A 23,492-nucleotide genomic window follows, 5' to 3' on the forward strand; every position below is an offset into this window, starting at 1 on the left:
AAAACAAACAACCCCATCAAAAAGTGGGCAAAGGATATGAACAGACATTTCTCAAAAGAAGACATTCATACAGCCAACAGACATATGAAAAAATGCTCATCATCACTGGCCATCAGAGAAATGCAAATCAAAACCACAATGAGATACCATCTCACACCAGTTAGAATGGCGATCATTAAAAAGTCAGGAAACAACAGGTGCTGGAGAGGATGTGGAGAAATAGGAACACTTTTACACTGTTGGTGGGATTGTAAACTAGTTCAACCATTATGGAAAACAGTATGGCGATTCCTCAAGGATCTAGAACTAGATGTACCATATGACCCAGCCATCCCATTACTGGGGATATACCCAAAGGATTATAAATTATGCTGCTATAAAGACACATGCACACGTATGTTTATTGCAGCACTATTCACAATAGCAAAGACTTGGAATCAACCCAAATGTCCATCAGTGACAGATTGGATTAAGAAAATGTGGCACATATACACCATGGAATACTATGCAGCCATAAAAAAGGATGAGTTTGCGTCCTTTGTAGGGACATGGTTGCAGCTGGAAACCATCATTCTTAGCAAACTATCACAGGAACAGAAAACCAAACACCGCATGTTCTCACTCATAGGTGGGAACTGAACAATGAGATCACTTGGACTCAGGAAGGGGAACATCACACACCGGGGCATGTTCATATTTTTAAAGCCATTACTCAATCCTAATTTGAAAAGATAGAACACAGGAGAAATCATTTCCACAGGAAAATATCAAGAAACTGCGTGCCACACATCCTTGGACAATTGTAGCAGAAATGAGAAATTAAAAGTGTGCTAGTCACGAAACAGGAACATCCCAGATCCAGTATTTTGGCTCCTGCTATCTACAAGAGGATTGAAACAACCATTTGTTTTTAGTAAATAAATATTTCAAAAAGCATACATGAAAATTATTATTTTTATCAGCTAAAAAGAGCTCCATAGAAAAGTCTATTAGCAAAGTAAGTGACAAGTGACAGTGTTTGACAACCTTCAAATAATCTACACTTACAAAGTTTTAAATGATAAGTGTATTAGCTTGGCCATTATTTGGATAACAGAATAAAGAATGACATAATGACATTACTGAGGAACAATGTTTCATAATGAAAAGAGCATAACTCTTAAAGTCAGACAAATCTGGATTCAAATTTCAGTTCAATCACTTAATAGCAGCGTAGCCTCTGAGCCTCAGTTTCCTCAACTATAATATAGGAAAATAGCACCTACCAAAATAAGTTGTTGAGAATAATAAATGAGATTTTATTTGTGAAGTGTCTAGCATACAGAAAGTATGCAATGAATAGTTATTAATATATTTAATTTATTTATTTATTTACTTATTTATTATTATACTTTAAGTTCTAGGGTACATGTGCACAACGTGCAGGTTTGTTACATATGTAATCATGTGCCATGCTGGTGTGCTGCACCCATTAACTCGTCATTTACATTATGTATATCTCCTAATAAAAAGAATGAAGCTAGTTATTAATATTTTAAGAAACACTTTAAAATATCTTACAGATATACATCTACAAAGTTATACCACGGTTTAAAAAATCTTATCAATTGAGTTTAATATAGTAACTCAAGGTATCTTCAATAGCCACCTAGGGATTCAATGACATAGTGATGAAGGAATCCTATTTTTTCCTTCCAAGTTCATTATCATTTTTAGTTCCATTACACAAGAGCATAACCACCCAGTAAAACAGTTACTTGAAACAATCGATATACTGATTCGATATTAACCTTCAGGATGATAAGGACCTAGGTATGCTTTCTCTTTCTCTTCCCGTTGAATTCATTTAATCAATCAAGGTTTTTTTTTTTGGCAAATTGTGGCAACAACTTATATTTGTTATGTAAAAATATCTATATTTGGCAATCTTTCATTAAACCATCACAAATTGACTATTTTTTGGCTGAAGAAAATAGATTTTATGAAATGCTGTTGATTCCACAAGCATCAAATACTTGGACAAAAGAAGTATTACACTGATTGTAGGATAATATTCATGATATATGTATCACTAAATTCATCTAAAAAGTAAAAGAGAATTATAATATAAATGTTGATGATTTGGGCATAAACATTAGATTCTTGAGTACCAAACTGTTCCCTGTTTATTCAAACACTAAATATATGTTACATACAAGAAGTGAGGCTAAGAACTGTAAAGTAGCCTTTTTTTTTTTTTTTTTTTTGACAGCAAGGAATGTTATGTTATTCTTTTTTGCATCCTCAACATCTAACACAGTGCCTGGTACTTCATTCTGACAAGTCAGCATATATCAACTGTGTAATTATGTAAGAGAAGTAAAAACAAAATACCGCAAGAGTTTATAGTGGGGAATATTGCCTTAGAGTTTTCCAGCTTGAGTGTGCATGTCAGCCTACATACAGTACTCTGATGGTTAGTTTTATATGTCAACCTGACTAGGCTACAGGTATTTAATCAAACACTAATCTAGGTGTTGCTGTGGAGGTAGAATGATTATTAACATCTCTAATCAGCAGACATTAAATAAAATAGATTATATTTGATAATATAGGTAGGCCTCATCCAATCAGTTGAAATACCTTAAGAGCAAAACTAAGGTTTCACTGAAAAGGAAATTCTACTTCCTCACTCCTGTCTGAGAGTTCCAGACTTCAGACTTTCAAGCCCCAACCACTGCATTAGCCCATGTCTTGAAAGAAATTGTGCGTGTGTGTGTGTGTGTGTGTGTGTGTGTGTTTCAATAATCCTTTTTTTCTGGAAAGCCTTCAGTGAAAAAATAAATTATCAGCAAAATAGTGCCAGTATTTCACCTAAACAACCACTAGGCAAGTTCCTGAATGCATTGACTCAATAATATTTAAGTTTAATAGATGGTATTACACCCTAATAATGAACATACAAAGTAATTTTAGAGCTTGAAAAAAATTAGTTTTGAAAAGACTAGAGTACAGAGGAGAGGGTATCAGGCCGTGGACTTCAATAAACCTCAGTAGAGATTCCAGTCTTGCCATTTACTGGTTTAATGACCTTGGGCAAGATCTTAAATCCCTGATATACCTTATTTTCTTCAATTTAAATTGGAATGATATAATGAAGCCAAACACAGAGCTTTGTTAGGAGGGTTAAACTTAACAATTTATACTTCAAAATAGAAGATTTAGCAAGTATGTGGCATATATAGGAGTTCAATGAATGGTAACTATACTACTAAAATAATGATTTGAGTTTATAGCTTATAATTGTCATTTGATGTTAAAATAAAACAGATACCTCCACAACATGTGAATATGTGTTCACATACATAAATATGTATATTCTAAAATGCAATTTAATACATGAAGTTACCTATGTAGAAAAACCTGCACATGTACCCCTGAACCTAAAAGCTTTTTTTTTTTTTCAAAAAAAGAAAAGAAATATAGACATCATTTAACCCAATCATTTGAAACCCTGGCTGGACATCAGAATCACTGAAATGGATTTTAAATAATGTGTGATTACAAGGTGCCCCAGCTCTCCTTTCTCTCACCCTCTCTCCTCCTCCCACTTACAATTCTGACTCCCACATGATTCTAATGCGCAGCCAATGCTGAGAAGCACTCATTTGATGCATATGGGGAAAGTGAGGTTGGGAATTAATTGGTTCAGTGAAGGTTATGTCTTATTTAGGAGCATTACAACTCTAGCATCCTCCTGTTGGCAACAGAGGACAACATTCTTCTGAGGCTACAGTGAAGAGCCTAGTTTACACTGATGGGGATAACTACTATGTTGACTCGCTTTTGACCCATCCACTTTAAAAATTAACATGCCTCCTTATGAGTTTGCTTTGCTCAATTTATAGACCGGCTCGCCTTGAGCAGTTCTACCACTTCTTTAAGCGCCTGTGGAGTGTAGAGTCCAAGAAATTATCTTGCTACTTTCATATAGCTGGGCTGTCAGAATACCGGAATAACAGAGCATATTGTTCCTGTCATCAGTGCTCCACTCAGCCTCTTAACTGCTTATAATCTAGGGATGCAGCAGTGGAAAGACTGTCTATTGAAAGCAGATAAAGTGTCCCACAGAATAATGTTAAATGTTAGTCTAATTGGCACTGGCCAAAAGTATGACGCTACCGCTGTGCAAATAGTGATGGCATTTCCTGGTGTACTTAGCACAGGCCACCATATTGGCATTCTTTTGCCACAGCAGCACCTTGACCTAGAAGAACACATACAAGTTTTAAAATGTTGGTTTGTGAATTTAAAACAGGGACTACAAGTGGATTTAGAAAATATAAAATACCTAATGTCATCTCTATAATCTAGCCATATGAATGTCTTTTCTATTTATCCACATGGTGTCTATACATGTATGTTCAGTGTGCATACAAAATAAATTTTACAGTTATAATTACTGTGTATGCAATTTTGAGTTTTACTTTCCCTTCATAAGTATTTTCTAAGTGAAGGATCTGCAAACTCTTTCTATAAAAGGCCATATAATAGATATTGTATGCTTCACAATTATGTACTCTGTCATAACTACTCACCTCTACCTTGGTCACACAGAAGCAGCCATACAAGATACATAAAGGAATGGCATTTGTGTGTTCCCATAAGACTATATTTACAAAAACAGGTCATGGGATTGATTTGGCTCATGTTGGCCATTGTTTGTTGACCCTGTAGTAACATGGTCCTCATATTCACCATCTTTAATGGCCATATAATATTATATTTGAGAAATTAATTTTTTTAGCATTGTTTTATTGCTGAGCATTTAGTTTATTCTTTTTCTTTTCTGTGTATGGATGTTAAAATAAATAATGGGGAATTATAAAAAAATGTTTTCATGAGAAATAAATATTATTTTCTCAGTGTGTACTAGCTTTCTTAACACAAATTTAAATTTGACAGATTCAATGACTAGAAAAAAAGGTGCAGATATTTATATTATTTCAAATTGCTCTAATTGAACTGAATTTCACACCATCAGTAATATATACCTGTTTCTGCACAGCTTTGTCAACATCAGATTTTAGTTTAACTGAAGCAAATTATTATTTGAGATGACTCCAAAATCCACCTCTTACAGGTGAGTTATCTATGGCAACAGGATACTGAGTTACTTACAGTAAAGGGGAAGGCAAAGATTGGGACTAGGTTTTTTGATCACCATTCCCCACTTCAGCGTGCTTCCTCATAAGAGCCACTGCTCTCCATAAACTAGCAGAAGAAATTACAGCTTATGTTTCCTTCTTTGCTTTAAAACTGTGTCATATTAGTCATACTGATTTGCTGTGGCTCACAAAGAAATATCACACACCCTGAGATGTATAAGAATGCGGTGGGGACTAGTTATAGTCAAATATTTTAGTAAGGTCACTTTTATACCCAATGTTCATAGGTAAAATAGGACTCAACCAGTGTAAGATAAGATATGATAAGCTTTATTTCCGGAATTTAAAGGAAGTCACTGAAGCAAAACTGACTGTGAGATGTAAAAGCCATTGCTAAGGATAGCGAAGTACAAATGTTACTTTTTATTTATTTATTTAAGCTCAATAGATGCAAATGAGTAGTGCCTGATACATAAGAAAGAAAGGTCAACTTTTGATAAGGGGAATATCTCAAGTGAGTCGCTTTTAAGACATTCAACCTTTACTTCTGTTAGCCTTAGTGGATATGGTCCTCTACATACTTCCTGCCACCTTGCATATTGGCTCTTGTTTAAAAAAAAAAAAAAAACCACCACATTCCACTGATATACCATTAAGTCAAAGAACAGTAGATATAACTGCTTCCGTGTGAGCCAAACTCAGAGAGTTGGGAAAGTAGTTGAACTTTTTTAGGGGTCAGAAGGGTACCACTAATTTGATCCAGAAGATACTGGGTACTGGGGGAAAGGAGGCCCTTCACTCCTCGAAAATACAGCATTCAGAGGGAAGAACTGGCAACAGGAACTTGGTCACAGGGAAACCCAGGAAGTGGTAAGGGGAGTTTTCTGGAGGATAGATGGAGCACAATTTAAAAACAAAAAATAGAACCAAAAACCAATAGGTAATGTACAACCAAAAAGAGAGTCCAGAGAGCCATCTAGCTGCAGGAATTTGGCATGAAGGTCAGGGTTGGGGTTAGGATTCAGGGACCGGGGTCCAGACCTATGTGTGTGTTTGTGTGTGTGGGGGGGGGGGGGGGGGGGGGGGGGGGGGGGGAACATGCAAAGATTGAGTGAACAAAATCTTTTCTAGGTGACAGGAATTAACCAGGTCACCAAGGCTGGAAACGGTCAGCATAAGAGCAGAGATCAATGGTAAAAGGCATCCTGATTGTGGAAGTACTAAGTACTAGAGCCCCACTACCTGAGTTCAAATCCCAGCTCCAACACTTACCAGTTGTATGATCTCAGGGAAGTTACATATACTCTCGGTGCCTCAGTTTCCTCATCTGTAAGAGGAAGAATCAAAGTATTCCTATCATAGAATTTTAGTGAGGATCAAATTAGTTTATATATCTTTAAATGTTATACATATTTGTAAAAGTTCCTGGCATAGATGCTCTATGTGGATTTATTACTATATGCAGCTTCCCAAAATACCTGAGCAAAGACAGACTAAGACAGAATCTGCAAATACGGGTCAGAAGAATCCAGGGTTCCTTCCTCCACCAAACCAGTCTCCTGCCTTTCAGTTTCCTGAACAAGTTTTCCATGATCAATGTCAGTTGTCTGTGATATAGTTTGATAATTTGTCCCTTCCAAATCTCGTGTTGAAATGTAACTCCCAATGTTGGAAATGGGGCCAAGCGGGATGTGTTTGAGTCATGGGGGTGGATCCCTCAAGAATCGCTTGATACTCTCCCTATATTAATGTGTTCACAAGAGACTTGGTTGTTAAAAAGAGCCTATCACCTCCCTCCTCTTTCTTTCTCATTCTCTTGCCAAGTGACATGCAGGCTCCCCTTGCCTTCTGCCACGAATAAAAGCTTCCTGAGGCCTCGCCAAAAGCAGACGCGGTTGCCATGTTTCTTGTACAGCCTGCATAACTATAAGCCAAAAAACCTTTTTTAAACAATAAATTACTCAGCATCAGGTATTCCTTAAAGCAATGCAAAGCAAACTAATTAAGTCTGCATGTTACTCCATTATGTCTTCTATCATGGTATGTCCTTTTTCGAACAATGCATTATTGAGTAGACCTGTTTGGTACCTCCTGATGGGGCATGTGCTCAAGTTATAGGAACTAGAAGGTGCATGGTGCTCTTTATTAACCAGGAGCTTGGTGAACAGAATGTTTATAATGGTCCAAAAATGACATTTTTTGGACCAGTTGTCCTGCTTCTCTGGGTTTCCCTAAAGCCAGTGTCAAGTAAAGCTATGTCTTGGAAATTAACCTCTAGAATGTATGAGGAAGAGACCAAGCAGTGAGGTCAAGCAGCCCCCAAATACAAACAGGCCACAGGTGAGTTACAATGAAAATAATCCAACCAAACCTGAATCCAGTATAGTTTTGAAGAATTTACCTAAATGGTGAGAACAGTCTCTCTCTTTTCAAACTTTTTTTGACTTGTTTGAAGCAAGTCTCAAAATGCAAACAGGGAGCTCAGGAATGATTACTGGAGGGCTCTGACAGCATCAGCGAGCCAGAGGTAGACATTTCAGGGTCTGCTGTGTTGGCTGACTCTTTTGCTACCAGATGTTAATAGAGAGGTAAAACATTAAAAAAAAAAACATGTATGACCCCTTGTCACATCAATTTTATATATGTGTGTGATAAATCACCATTGTGTTGCCAGGTGAAAGAGAGTATATACTAAGTATGCAAATGCAATGTATATTAGAAAAGAATAAGCTGTGCTTGATTAAATAAATCTAATGATCAGTACTATACTTTATTTGTAAACTTACCAGTAATACATATTTTTGTTTATAAGGCTATGTCCTTTATACAATTTTATGAATACCAGAATGTATTATTGAGCTATTTTATTGAGCTGTTACTATATTCAGGATAGCATATACATATATATTTTTTAAAATCAATACAGAAATAACTGCCAGCAATCTGCAAGTATTATCACAGGCCTTGTCTTGTGGGACACTACAAAAGTTAGCCATTTCCGCCTATCAAACAACAATTTAGCAAAATTGCATTCATATTGTAAGACACTGAAATATCATTGAGCTCTAAATACCACTAAATTTACATCAAGATAGATAAACACTACCATCCTGCCAATTTTACTTATTTTCTTCATCCTCAAGAAGCTGTCATCGAGGCCATGTTCATGTGTTTTGAAATAACCACAGTTGAAGAGAGACTTATTTATTGTTCTAGGTGCATTCTTAGGGCCAATTCCTGTGAATTAGTACTCAGTGCCAAAGCAGAATGAGTAATGAAATACCTATCCCAATAGGTAGCGAGCAATCTAAGAGTAAGAGCCGTGTCTTATCTGTTTTGACTGGCTTAGAGTCTAGCAGTTACTTAGAGTAAGAGACAGTGAATGTATATTAAGACCAAGGCACTTGTTATGGCTGAATTGTGGCCCCCTCAACCCAAAGTTTATTATTTATGTTGAAGTCCTAACCCCTAGTATTTCAGAATGTGACCATATATGGAGACAGAAGCTTTACAGATACAATTAAGTTAAACTTAGGTCATTAGTGTGGACCCTAATACAATAAGACTGATGTCCTTATAAGACTAGATTAGGACATAGACACACACAGAGGGAATATCATGTGAAGACACATGGAGATGGTGACCATCTACTGGCCAAAGAGAGAGGTTCTCAAAGTGAACCAACCCCACTGACACCTTGATTTCAGACTTCTAGCCTCCAGAAATGTGAGGAAAATAATTTCCGTTATTTAAGTCACCTAGTCTGTGGTACTTTGTTATAGCAGCCTTAGCAAACTAATACAGCACTTCCTGCAGCTGGTGGTGTTTTCCATTTTCTCAGTTTCAGTGAGCTTTCTCTAAACTTTCTTTTTTCATCTAATATAGGCATTGCCTTGCCTTTTCTCTCATGGAAACTCACTAGTTGCTGTTTGCATTAACTTAGGAAATCTCACCTTAATCTTTCCCTGTGGTATTTATCCACCCTCTTGTCCCACTTACGGTAAAATTCTTTATTTGGCTCTTGATCCACCATTTTCCAAAACTTTCTGTTCTTAAAATACCTAGCTTGAAAGCCCTAAGCCTTCAGGCTTATTCCCATCCTTTGGAAGGAGAAGGTTAACTGGTATTTGTGGAGTATACTTCCTATAGCAAAGCATTCTTCTAGGCCCCCCATACTCCTCTCACCTCATACTCCTCTCACCTCATACTCCTCTAAAGTCAGTGTGATACCCTCAGTCATTCTGGGTTTTCTTGTAATCTTCTCATGTTCAGCTCTCTGCTCTTGACATTACTGCTTTGCTAGAAAGAGGGATCCTAGGGGTCACCACAGTGCTTTTTATTCAGGTTTTTAAATATAGAATGATCAATAAACCTGTAATAATTGAGTGGAAGGGACTTGATGCTATTTAGAAACTGATTTGGTTAATTCAATCTTCTAAGTAAGTATGCACAATTAAGATATTGTAAAACTGTCCTGAATGGTATTGCCTAGGTTTTCTTCTATGGTTTTTATGGTTTTAGGTCTCACGTTTAAGTCTTTAAATCCATCTTTTGTTAATTTTTGTATAAGGTACAAGGAAGGGGTCCAGTTTCAGTTCTCTGCATATGGCTAGCCAGTTTTCCCAACACCATTTATTAAATAGGGAATCCTTTCCTTGTTGCTTGTTTTTGACAGGTTTGTCAAAGATCAGATGGTTGTAGATGTGTGGTGTTATTTCTGAGGCCTCTGTTCTGTTTCATTGGTTTATATATCTGTTTTGGTACCAGTAGGAAGCTGTTTTGGTTACTGTAGCCTTGTAGTATTGTTTGAAGTCAGGTAGCATGATGCCTCCAGCTTTGTTCTTTTTGCTTAGGGTTGTCTTGGCTATATGTGCTCTTTTTTGGTTCCATATGAAATTTAAAGTAGTTTTTTTTTCTAATTCTGTGAAGAAAGTCAATGGTAGCTTGATGGGGATAGCATTGAATCTATAAATTACTTTGGGCAGTATGGCCATTTTCATGATATTGATTCTTCCTATTCATAAGCATGGAATGTTTTTCCATTTGTTTGTGTCCTCTCTTATTTCCTTGAGCAGTGGCTTGTAGTTCTCCTTGAAGAGGTCCTTCACATCCCTTGGAAGTTGGATTCCTAGGTATTTTATTCTCTTTGTAGCAATTGTGAATGGGAGTTCACTTATGATTTGGCTCTCTGTTTGTCTGTTATTGGTGTATAGGAATGCTTGTGATTTTTGCACATTGATTTTGTATCCTGAGACTTTGCTGAAGTTGCTTATCAGCTTAAGGAGGTTTTGGGCTGAGACGATGGGGTTTTCTAAATATACAATCATGTCACCTGTAGACAGAGACAATTTGACCTCCTCTCTTCCTATTTGAATACCATTTATTTATTTCTCTTGCCTGATTGCCCTGGCCAGAACTTCTAATACTATGTTGAATAGGAGTGGTGACAGAGAGCATCCTTGCATTGTGCCGGTTTTCAAAGGGAATGCTTCCAGCTTTTGCCCATTCAGTATGATATTGGCTGTGGGTTTGTCATAAATAGCTCTTATTATTTTGATATACATTCCATCAATACTTAGTTTATTGAGAGTTTTTTGGCATGAAGGCTGTTGAATTTTATCGAAGGCCTTTTCTGCATCTATTGAGATAATCATGTGGTTTTTGTCCTTGGTTCTGTTTATGTGATGAATTACGTTTATTGATTTGCATATGTTGAACCAGCCTTTCATCCCAGGGATTAAGCTGACTTGATCATGGTGGATAAGCTTTTTGATGTGCTGCTGGATTCAGTTTGCCAGTATTTTATTGAGGTTATTCACATCAATGTTCATCAGGCATATTGGCCTGAAATTTTCTTTTTTTTGTTGTGTCCCTGGCAGGTTTTGGTATCAGCATGATGCTGGCCTCATAAAATGAGTTAGGGAGGAGTCCCTCTTTTCCTGTTGTTTGGAATAGTTTCAGAAGGAATGGTACCAGCTCCTCTTTGTACCTCTGGCAGAATTCAGCTGTGAATCTGTCTGGTCCTGGGCTTTTTTTGGTTGGTAGGCTGCTAATTACAACCTCAACTGCTTGGTAGGCTATTAATTACTTGTTGCTGGTCTACTCAGGGATTTGACTTCTTCCTGGTTTAGTTCTTCCTGGTTTATTCTCTGATGGTAGTTTGTATTTCTGTGGGATCAGTGGTCATATTCCCTTTATCAATTTTTATTGGGTCTACTTGATTCTTCTCTCTTTTCTTCATTTGCCTGGCTAGTGGTCTATTTTGTTAATCTTTACAAAGAACCAGCTCCTGGGCCAGGCGTGGTGGCTCATGCCTGTAATCCCAGCACTTTGGGAGGCCGAGGCAGGCAGATCACCTGAGGTCGAGAGTTCGAGACCAGCCTGACCAACACGGAGTAACCCTGTCTCTACTAAAAATACAAAATTAGCCAGGTGTAGCGGTGCGCGCCTGTAATCCTAGCTACTCAGGAGACTGAGGCAGGAGAATTGCTTGAACCCGGGAGGTGGAGGTTGTAGTGGCCGAGATTGCACCATTGTACTCCAGCCTGGGCAACAAGAGCGAAACTCTGTCTCAAAAAAAAAAAAAAAAAAAAAAACCAGCTTCTGCATTCATTAACTTTTTGAAGGGTTTTTTGTGTCTCTATCTCCTTCAGTTCTTAATTATCTTCGTTATTTCTTGACTTCTTAGTTATTTCTTGACTTTTGCTAGCTTTTGAATTTGTTTGCTCTTGCTTCTCTAGTTCTGTTAATTGTGATGTTAGGGTGTTGATTTTAGATCTTTCCCACTTTCTCCTGTGGGTATTTAGTGCTATAAATTTCCCTGTAAACACTGCTTTAGCTGTGTCCCAGAGATTCTGGTATGTTGTGTCTTTGTTCTCATTGGTTTCAAAGAACTTCTTTATTTCTGCCTTAATTTTGTTTTTTACCCAGTAGTCATTCAGGAGCAGGTTGGTCAGTTTCCATGTAGTGGTGCAGTTTTGAGTGAGTTTCTTAATCCTGAGTTGTAATTTGATTGCACTGTGTTCTGAGAAACTGCTATGATTTCCATTCTTTTGCATATGCTGAGGAGTGTTTTACTTCCAATTATGTGGTCAATTTTAGAATAAGCGTGATGTGGTGCTGAGAAAATATATATTCTGTTGATTTGGGGCGGAGAGTTATGTAGATGTCTATTAGGTCCACTTGGTTCAGAGCTGAGTTCACGTCCTGAATATCCTTGTTAATTTTCTGGCTTTTTGATTTGTCTAATATTGACAGTGGGGTGTTAAAGTCTCCCACTGTTATTGTGTGGGAGTCTAAGTCTCTTTCTGGGTCCCTAAGAACTTGCTTTATGAATCTTAGGTCCCTAAGAACTTGCTGGGTGCTACTGTATTGGGTGCATATATATTTAGGATATTTAGCTCTTCTTGTTGCATTAATCCCTTTACCATTATATAATGCCCTTCTTTGTCTTTTTTTTATCTTTGTTGGTTTAAAGTCTTTTATCAGAGACTAGGATTGCAACCCCTGCTTTTTTTTCCTTTTTATTTGCTTGGTAAATATTCCTCCATCCCCTTATTTTGAGCCTATGTGTGCCTTTGCACATGAGATTGGTCTCCTGAATATAGCATACTGATGGGTCTTGATTCTTTATTCAATTTGCCAGTCTGTGTCTTTTAATTGGTGCATTTTGGTGTACCTGAAAGTGACAGGGAGAATGGAACGAAGTTGGAAAACACTCTTAAGGATATTATACATGAGAACTTCCCCAACCTAGCAAGACAGGCCAACATTCAAATTCAGGAAATACAGAGAATGCCACAAAGATAATCCTCGAGAAGAGCAACCCCAAGACACATAATTGCCCGATTCACCAAGGTTGAAATGAAGGAAGAAATATTAAGGGCAGACAGAGAGAAAGGTTGGGTTACCCACAAATGGAAGCCCATCAAACTAACAGCGGATCTCTCTGCAGAAACCCTACAAGCCAGAAGAGAGTGGGGGCCAATATTCAACATTCTTAAAGAATTTTCAACCCAGAATTTCATATCCAGCCAAACTAAGCTTCAAAAGCAAAGGAGAAATAAAATCCTTTACAGACAAGCAAATGCTGAGAGATTTTGTCACCACCAGGCCTACCTTACAGGAGCTCCTGAAGGAAGCACTAAATATGGAAAGGAAAAACTGGTACCAGCTACTGCAAAAACATACCAAATTGTAAAGACCATCGACACTATGTAGAAACTGCATCAACTGACGGGCAAAATCACCAGCTAGCATCATAATGACAGGATCAAATACACATATAACAATATTAACCTTAAATGGGAGACTTGACTTTTTAAAAATTCTACAATTATTCCATTTTACTACACTGGCTGCTCAGACAGTAATATTTTTATCACTTAGCATTTGCTGAATATCTTCCTATGTGTGAATTACTGAGCAACATGCCAAACGAAAGATAAGTCGATAAGTTACACCTGGGTTGACAGCAGGTAGAGCATACAGAGGAGAAAAGCTGTTCAGTTGTTCAATGTGTGAGTGCACTTCTAGTTGCATAGGCAAAATATACAAATGTCTGTAGTCACAGCCAGCCTAAGCAGGGTGACTCCAAAAGAGGTTACTGCACTGTCATTTAAAATTAAAATTTAATAAGTTATATTCAACATTAGTTGAAAACATTCATAAATCTAATGAATCATCTAATTAAATATTGTATATGCAAGAGCATGGAGCAGATTGAGAGAAAACTTTAAGAAAGTTATTTTTATGTTTAAATGTAATTAGTAAGTAATGTTTTAAAAACAAAATCCTCTTGAATTTTATGAAGCCTTTTTTCTACACCAGAAAATGTTCTTTCATAAACCATCCCTCATTTTCAGGAATTACATGTTTATTTTTGCTTTTGATTGTAAGTAGTCAGCTAAATTACAATTTACACCAGTCTCTTTTTTGTCAGTCTAAGCAAGCCCAATTTCATGCAGAATGATTATACATCTATATTGTCAATTACTCTGTTGTGCTATGATGCCAAAATTATTCTAGGTTAGAAGACACTATCATGAGAAAAAAACTGCGTCTTTGTTATCAGGAAGTGACATCTGGTTTCATTTATAATTTCTCTTAATATGCTTTTTGGTATTGTGTGGTAAACTTACCTTTTACCCCTTTGGGGGATCTCATAATGAGATATATAAGTTGATATGTCAGCTAGCTATCAGTTCAATATTTAACATGAAGTAGAAAACTCAATTTGAAATTTGACAGGTAATTTGCTGTACAAGTTCATGAAGTACAAGTTTGGAAGTACATAATCTATATCAACCTGGATTTGAAACACAGCTCCTTACCCTCCACTCAACGAGCCTCTAGTTAATTTGTAATTTTGGTAACCACAGAACATCAAACACCATCTTTCCAAGTAGCAGGCAAACTGTGGCACAAACAATCAAATAGCCCCAAGTGCTTGAGAGAGTTAATTTAGTTCTAATGAAAGAGCTTCAGATTTCCAAAGGTAGAAATTAAGGGTTTAGCTGTATAGTAATATTTTTTTACTTATTCGGCCAGGTGGTGATGTGTACACAAGTCATTGCTGAATTATTCCGTTCACCAGTTTCATATTCCTTAACTAACAAATCCATCTCCTTGAGGTTAATGAATATAATAATTTCTTGTAAAAATAATAAGTTGAATTCAGTAACATAACAAATCCAGACAACGAAAACATATTACCCAAATGCTTTCATCCAGGATTTGTCGTTATCCCCCACATTCTCAAAGAGTGAAGTATTTATTTAGGTCCACAGAATTTTTCTTATAAAACAAGGTTAGCTCACTTTCCTCCCTGTACTAGCCTGAGGCTACAACTCTATTCCACTCATTTTCTTACATTGCTTAACATATATCAGCTGGTCAAGGGTAAACTTTAGTTGTCTTCTAATTCAGCTATTCCTCAGTTCCTTCTAAATTCCACCAGCAGCTGTGTTATTTTTAAGGGGGAAAATCATGTTAAAGATGAAAAATTACTTTGGAAGATGCGAATAATGGCCTGAAATATAGCATAGAACATTCTTGTACCCATTCTAAGTCTGATGAAGAAAATCATTGGACTTTTCTTTCTCTTTCCAGAGCAAAATGTGGCTCTGAAAAACTAAAGGAATGAAACAGAGGGAAATAATTCATCCAGCTCTGTGTAACCAGAAATGGGAAAAGAACCATAGAAGAAAATCTGATTAATAAGAACTCTCAATAAAGAATTTCAAGGTTGCACAAAACTGGAGATGCTGCTGTTAGTCAAATACATGTCAGCTTTTGTATGTAATAATGTATAGTAAACTAAAATGTATTTATCCATATAGATGGTTCATTTGATTACAACTCCAAACAGAAAAATACCCTATTGCTTCAGAATAATGCCTATACAGAAATAAAAATACTGAAGCATTACTTGCTGGTAGATGTACAGAGGTTAGAATATGGAAATATATAAAGTAGTTAACTTGCGGCCGGGCACGGTGGCTCACCCCTGTAATCCCAACACTTTGGAGGCCGAGGTGGGTGGATCACCTGAGGTTGGGAGTTCGAGAGCAGCCTGACCAACATGGAAAAACCCCGTCTCTACTAAAAATACAAAAAATTAGCCAGGCCTGGTGACATATGACTGTAATCCCAGCTACTCGGGAGGCTGAGGCAGGAGAATCGCTTGATCCCAGGAGGTGGAGGTTGCGGTGAGCTGAGATCACACCATTGCACTCCAGCCTGGGCAACATGAGCGAAACTCTGTCTCAAAAAAGAGTGAAACTCCATCTCAAAAAAGAAAAAAAAAAAAGAAAGAAAGAAAAAAATAAAAAAGAATGTAGTTAGCTTGCACTAATTAAGCTCACACATGAATATCTATTCGACTTTCAGAAACTTGCAGGTTCAGAGGACAAAGGCATAAGTGTCGATTAATGTGAAATGTGATAACATATTTCAAAGAACTTTATAAATGTAAATTGCTATAGAAATGCAATTTGTTACTATTGATTTGTATTTAGCATGTGGTAAATCAATTTATGAAACATCAAATAAGCATACATTTATATTCATATATATGTATACGTGCACATACACACATACATAAATACATGTATTTTTTTCTGAGATACAAAATACGCTGTTAATATTTGAGAAAAATGCTCATGTAAAAATCTGTGTGCCCTAAAAATACAGCATAATTTGTAAGGGCAGAGAAGAATATGGGATAGGGGAGGGCATAGCAAAGGCTTTTATTATATGGTAATATTTATTTCTTCAGCTAGGTGATGTGTACACAGATAATTACTGTATTATTTCTTTGTCCAGTTTGTCATTTTTTTAACTAATAGATACAATTATTTTAAAGATAAAGAGTAATCCGTTCTAAATGTTTATAGATATTTGTGAAAGAGGAAAAAAAACTATAAAAGAAAACATTTATCTGCTGCTCAACTACAGAACAAAATATGCACACATACTTTTGCATATGCATGCACACACACACACACATGCACGCACATACACACACACACACACACACACACACACACACACACACTGCAGCATGGTCTAACGAGATCAGAAACTTTGAAATTCTGTTTATGGCTCCACCACATCTGAGACACTTGATCTGATACAAATCACCTAATTTCGCTGAAGTCCAGTCACTTGCCTGAAGGTGACATTTTTAATACCTAGAGAAGCCACTGTGAGTATAGTACAAAGTAGGCAAAAGCAATTTATAGATTGAAGACCACTATACCGTAGTCAAATGTTATGAATTAGTAGTAAGGGCAATACGTGTTGAGGTGAGGATGAAAATCTTTCTTGCCTATTCGGTCATTATGTTGAATACCTTTGTAGCCTGAAAACGAATTAGAAGTTGCATACATACTCACATAAGGAAAAAAAAGATATTTCTTGTTTGAAATGGTCTTATCTTTCAAGGTGATGCCTTCTATGCGTGTGGGTAGAAGAGTGGACAGAACAGTGATTCCCTGTGTTTAAGAATGGCGTATGAGGGCATATGCTACCTAAATCAGATGCCAAAGTCATACTAGAGGGAGGCAGGACTCAACCTGTAGATCACATATTTTACTAAACTTGATTAAATTCTCAACTTATATTTTCTCATATTTTATGCACATTTCCAATCTTTAAAGTATGCGAGTGTCTTATATTGTGCATTTTGGAGATGCAGAGATGAGTTCAGAAAAAAACAAGTATAATGTCAAGATGAGGAACATCTACAACCTCCTCAATTTCGGCCACCACCACTTCTCACACAGCATAGTGCAATAGCCTTCCAACCTCTCTCCCTGCTTTTGTCTTTTTCCTACTATTTTCTACACAGTGGCCAGACAGATTATCAAATGTAGTGTTTCCTAAAGTATGTTCCTCACCCTCACCCATCAACATCAAAGTCACCTGACATACCTTATTAAATAGTGCAGATTATCAAACCCCACCTCAGATCATCTGTTTTCATAGATCTGAGGTTGAATCGAAGAATAAGTGTTTCAGTGATACCCTAGGTGACTTCAATATCACTGACATTTAAAACAGCTAAGGTAGGAGGTATATCACAATGTCACTCCTCTGCTCAAAACCTTCCAACTGGCTTCCACTCTCGCTCTTGAAAGGCCAAAAGAGACATCATGGTTTACAAGGCTCTTCTTGACTTATCTGACACCATCTTTTACCAAACAACTCCACCTTGCTTACCGCCTCAACCATCGTGGCCTTCTTGCTCTTCTTAAACTGCTCTTGCCATGGTGCCTTTGCACTTACTTTTTGCTATGTTGGGAATGTTGCTTTTCTTCTATGTTCTGAAGCTCATCCCTTCGTTCTTTTCAGATCCTGGATCAAAGATCACTTCATCTCAGAGAGGCCTTCCTTGACTATCCAATGTCGACTGGAATCCCCTTCCCTGTCTTTATTTTTATTCATATAAAGTACCATAACATGACATATACTTGTTTGTCTTCTCTCGCTTCAATTCAGGCTCTGTGACAGAACGAATATGTCCTGTTTGTTATCCACATTGCCTAGCGCAGTGTTTAGTGCCTAGCAGGCCACTAATAAACATTTGTGAAGGTAATTTAAAAACCTGAAGCTTTACTCTTTCAGCTGTTTCCTGCTCCTTGCATGCTCTCTCCCTGCTTTATCTTTTTTTCTTGTAATCTCCTTCTTCCTGTTCTCTCTCACTATCCTGTATTCTTCCTTCCTCCTGCATTCTCCTTCCTTTCTTTAGATACCCTGCCCTTCTATTTTCTCTGGTATGTACTCTTCCTCAATCCCAAACCTTTCTCTATCATGCACTCTCCTTCTTTCCCCTCCTCTTGTATTACTCATCTATCATGCAATCTCTCTCTTCTCTTTCATTCTGGCAATCTCCCTCCTTTCATGCTCTGTCTGAATTTTTTAATTTCCTCCTCCCTCCCTCCCACCAGTATTCTCTCTCCGTCGTAGTTGATCTCAGCCTAGGTGTTTCTGTCTCCCACCCCGGTCTGGAGACATTTCTGATTTTCACAACTAGGAAGAGTACTGTTACTTACATCAATTGGATCAAAACTAGACATTCTGCTCTATATCATACAATGTGTTAAGTCACTCCCCCACAGCAAAGAAAAATCTGGAGCAAAATGTGAGGAGTGCTGAATTTAAGACACTCTGATTTTCAGATTACCACACCACACTTAACTTTTCTGACTCCACACGTTTATATACATTTATAGTGAATATATATATATTTAGTGAATATATATTTAGTGAATATATATATACACACACACACATATATATTCACTAAAAGCTATTTTTTAAGCTCTGAAAATTGTGAGAAGTTTGAGTATATTAACCCTTGTAGATTTCCAAAGTCAGGTCAATTTGCAAGCAGTATCAAAATGAGCATCGTAAAGCCTATCATCTTAAAACGTAAAAAAATAAGAAAAATACTTTTAACATATCAATTTGATTTTTATCCCAAACCAATCAGCATTGTCAAAATCCTAAAGTCAGACCAAAAATTGGATCTGTATAGATTTTGTAGGTTATGATATACTTAAGAATTGTTAAAACTCTAAATGCTGTGAAAAATTTGAGCATATTGACTTCAAAGTTTTCAAGCTGGGCCCAATTTGCAATTTTACTATCAAGTATTCTCATGATTAGACATGAACTCACTAAAGAAATACATTACGGATACATCTAATCACAGGTCACAAATAAACTTTTAGGTGAAAAAGCAATGTTTTTCACTGAAGGCATTTTAAAAGTGTGTTATCTCTTATCTTTTTGATTTTAATATCTTTAAGAGCCTCAGAAAAATTTTTGAATTCCTTCTTTATGAAGAAGCTGAGGTTTTCAGGATAGTAAGAAATCCTCACCATTTTTTTTTTTTTTTTTTTTGAGACGGAGTCTTGCTCTGTCACCCAGGCTGGAGTGCAGTGGCCAGATCTCAGCTCACTGCAAGCTCCGCCTCCCGGGTTCACGCCATTCTCCTGCCTCAGCCTCCCGAGTAGCTGGGACTACAGGGGCCCGCCACCTCGCCCGGCTAGTTTTTTTGTATTTTTTAGTAGAGACGGGGTTTCACCGTGTTAGCCAGGATGGTCTCGATCTCCTGACCTCGTGATCCGCCCGTCTCGGCCTCCCAAAGTGCTGGGATTACAGGCTTGAGCCACCGCGCCCGGCCATCCTCACCATTTTATATAAAATAAATGTCAAGTTGGATAAGGACACATCTTGTTGGTTTTTACCACTTATCCTAATCAATTTAATATCACTTCCAGCGTGTCACAGCACTGAATAAACAATATGATAATTGGAATTCCTCTGCTCCTTGAATTAGTAAGCAAATTACAGTGCATATCAATCATGCATAATGAGTCTGAAGCATGGTTTGATTACATTTCATTTGCATAAGAATTTTCTATAATTTTTAAAAACTGATCATTTTTAATTCAGAATAGATTTAAATGCCACACAACTGCTGCTCTCCTCTTGAAATGCAAAGCAACCTTCTTACATAATACAAAAATGCTAATCAAATTTTTAAAGCAGAACCTGGCTTGTTAATGAGTTTTCACCTTTCTACATCCTGTCAAATCTCATTACATTGTCACCTTTTTGGGTTCACAATTGGAATACACATTGATGTGGCTCAATTCTAATTGTAACATTATGTTGCTGCACTTACAAGGGAAACATCTTTTAAATAATTCTTGTATTGTTCAATTTGAAGGGTAACTTCCTCTTTTTGCATCCCGTAGTTTGTAAAACCCCTACTATTTACATAAATATTGATGCAAATATAGTCCCTGATAAGTCAAAAGTCTAAAGCATAAAAATGAAACAAACAGGAAACAGCAGACAAATAAATATAGATTTTGGAGTTAAATTATAATGATGTAGAATGCAGTAATAAAAACAGCTTATTAAATAAAACTATTTAGAAATATAACTCATTAGGGAGATATCACATTAAAATAACTACTCATAAAATATTTCAGAGGAAAGCCAATTTTTGGATTTTCATATGTGTATTTCCTACAGGAGTCAACAATTTTAAAGGTGAAAAAACTTGTAAGGATTTTAAAGCATGTGAAAGATACTTAAATCTTTTAAAAGAACATTTCTAAGAGTAGACCTTAGAAGCCAAGAAAAGGTGTAGGACAAGTGACTTATTTTTAAAACATACCATGTACTACGTAAAATTTTTCAATGTTTAGTAGGATAAAAAGAATCAGTTATATTAGAGAAGCCAGCAACTAGTGAAAAAAAAAGTGAATTTAGTTGCACAATAAACTCTTAGAAAAACCACCTACCAGTACATTGGCTAGAAACAACAGTTCCTAATAGATCTTATTACTACATATTAAATTTTCTATTCTATGCAAGGAAAAAATATATATTGTCAATTATGATAACTTGTTCTTAAATTTTAATTTCTAGCTTTTATGAGTAAATAGTGTACATATTTATAGGTTACATGAGATATTTTGATACAGGTGTGCAATGTGCAATACGTGATAATCACATCAAGGTAAATGAAGTATCTTGCATTTATCCTATGTGTTACTAACAATTCAATTCTACTCTTTTAGTTATTTCAAAATGTACTATTAAGTTATTTTTGACTATAGTCACCCTGTTGTGCCAGCAAATACTATGTCTTATTCACGGTAACTTTTATTCCTCTAGAGGAACTGAAAAATTTCCATGGAGAAAAATCAGCATGGTAAAAGAGTTTATTGAATCATTGTGAGGCGTGCTTCCATCAGTAAACTCCTGGTTTAGAAGCTATCATGGAGGGAGGTGGAGCAAGATGGCAGAATGGAAAGTTCCACCAATCACCCCACGCCCTTAAAAATCACGAAGTTAACAACTACCTACATAGGAAAAAACACTTCCATGAGAACCGAAAATCAGGTGAGCACCCACAGTACCTGGTTTTAACTTCATATGGCTAAAAGAGGCACTGAAGAGATAGAAAAAAACAGTCCTGAATCACCAATACTGCCCCTCCCCCACACCCAGCAGCCACAGCATGGTGCTGAGAGCATCTCTAGGCACTGCCGGCAGAAAGAACCAGCAATTGTGAGGTTAAAAACTCTGTTGTTCTGTTAGAGCAGAAAGGAAAACCAGAACAAACAGCTGAGGCCCACCCACAGGCGGAGCATTTAAAGAGGTTTCAGCCACAGGAGTTTACCCATCCCCGGGGCCCCAACTAGGGTGACAGCAAACATCGCCACCAAGGGCCCAAGTGTTCTTGGTCTCTAAGTAAACTCGAAAGGCAGCCTAGGCAATAAGGACTGGAACTAGTAGGTGAGTCCTAGGGCTGAACTAGATCCAGTAGGCTGGGATAGGGGTTGCAGCAAGTTACATACTGACAAACCAGCTGGTGCAGCCAAGAGAATGCTGGCATCACTCCTCCCCCAACCCCATACTGCACAGCTCATGGCTCCAAAAGCCATGACTGTCATGTCATCTGTCTGAGGAGTAAAGAGGGAAGAGCGGGAAGGCTTTTTTTTTTTTTTTTTTTTTTTTGACAACAGCCAACCACAGCAGAATAGGGAACTGGTCAGATAAAAGAGGACCCTGTTCCAGGCCCTCGCTCCCAGACATCATTCCTAGACACACCCTGGGCCAAGAAAAGACCCACTTCCTTGAAGAAAAGAACCTAGTGCTGGAAGCATTCATCACCTGTGAACTGAAGAGCCTGTGGTACTGAATAATGACAGGGATACCCAGGTACTATGAGATTTGCTGGCTTCAGGTAAGACTCGGCACAATACCAGCTGTGGTGTCTGTGGGACAAAACTTGTGCTTGAGCAAAGGAGAAGGAAAAGTAAAGAAGACTTTTTCTTGCACCTGAGGTACCAACACTGCTAGAGGGGTTATAGTACTAAGCAGGCTCTTGGGGTCCCCGATTCCAGGACTTAACTATGGATGGTATTCTGGGCCTACATTTGGCAAGAAGAGAGCCCACTGTCCTAAAGGGTGAGTCCCAGACCAAGTAGCATTCACCACAAGCTGACTTAAGAGACTTTAGGCCTTAAAGCAACATTGGTGTAGTCTGTTAGTACTCCTCATGGTCAAGGGTGGCAGTGGCAATGGGGTAAAACTCCTGTGCCCTTGAAAAGGGGGAAAATGAGCGCCAGTTCAACTGCAAAACCAGAGAATACCAAGTAGACTTCTAAGGTTTTTGAATCTACTCTCTGTCCCCCAGATGTAACTTCTGGACCCACCCAAGGCCTGGGAGACCTCATCACCCTGATGGGAGGAACACACGTCTGGCTGGATTTGCTACCCACTGACCGTAGAGCCCCAGGACCTTGAGCAAACATATGGAGCAGTGAGGGAGTGGTTACAGCACAACTTGGGTTAGACTCAGTTCTGTGCTGGTTTCAGATCTTACCCAGCACAGTCGTAGTGGTGGGAGGCAACTGGGGTACTTGATTACTCCGCCCTCAGCCTAAGGTGGCTCAGAACAGAGAAAAAGACTATATTTGTGAGAAAGTAATAAAAGAGAATAAGAGCCGGGCGCGGTGGCTCAAGCCTGTAATCCCAGCACTTTGGGAGGCCGAGACGGGCGGATCACGAGGTCAGGAGATCAAGACCATCCTGGCTACCATGGTGAAACCCCGTCTCTACTAAAAATACAAAAAACTAGCCGGGCGAGGTGGCGGGCGCCTGTAGTCCCAGCTACTCCGGAGGCTGAGGCCGGAGAATGGCGCAAACCCGGGAGGCGGAGCTTGCAGTGAGCTCAGATCCGGCCACTGCACTCCAGCCCGGGCTACAGAGCAAGACTCCGTCTCAAAAAAAAAAAAAAAAAAAAAAAAAAAA

At 37.8% G+C, this 23,492-nt stretch overlaps 1 pseudogene across 1 annotated transcript in view; it reads left to right on the forward strand.

The window, feature by feature from the left end:
* Window positions 1-7,430: 7,430 nt before the first annotated feature.
* The window catches only part of LOC112615297, a 20,722-nt pseudogene continuing 4,660 nt past the window's right edge, over window positions 7,431-23,492 (forward strand). The window contains exon 1 of the transcript XR_003117316.1: window positions 7,431-7,487. The product of XR_003117316.1 is annotated as a 60S ribosomal protein L18 pseudogene (transcript). The remainder of the gene's footprint in view (window positions 7,488-23,492) is intronic.

Source organism: Theropithecus gelada, chromosome X (genome assembly GCF_003255815.1).
Source record: "Theropithecus gelada isolate Dixy chromosome X, Tgel_1.0, whole genome shotgun sequence".
Classification (NCBI taxonomy): Eukaryota; Metazoa; Chordata; class Mammalia; order Primates; family Cercopithecidae; genus Theropithecus; species Theropithecus gelada.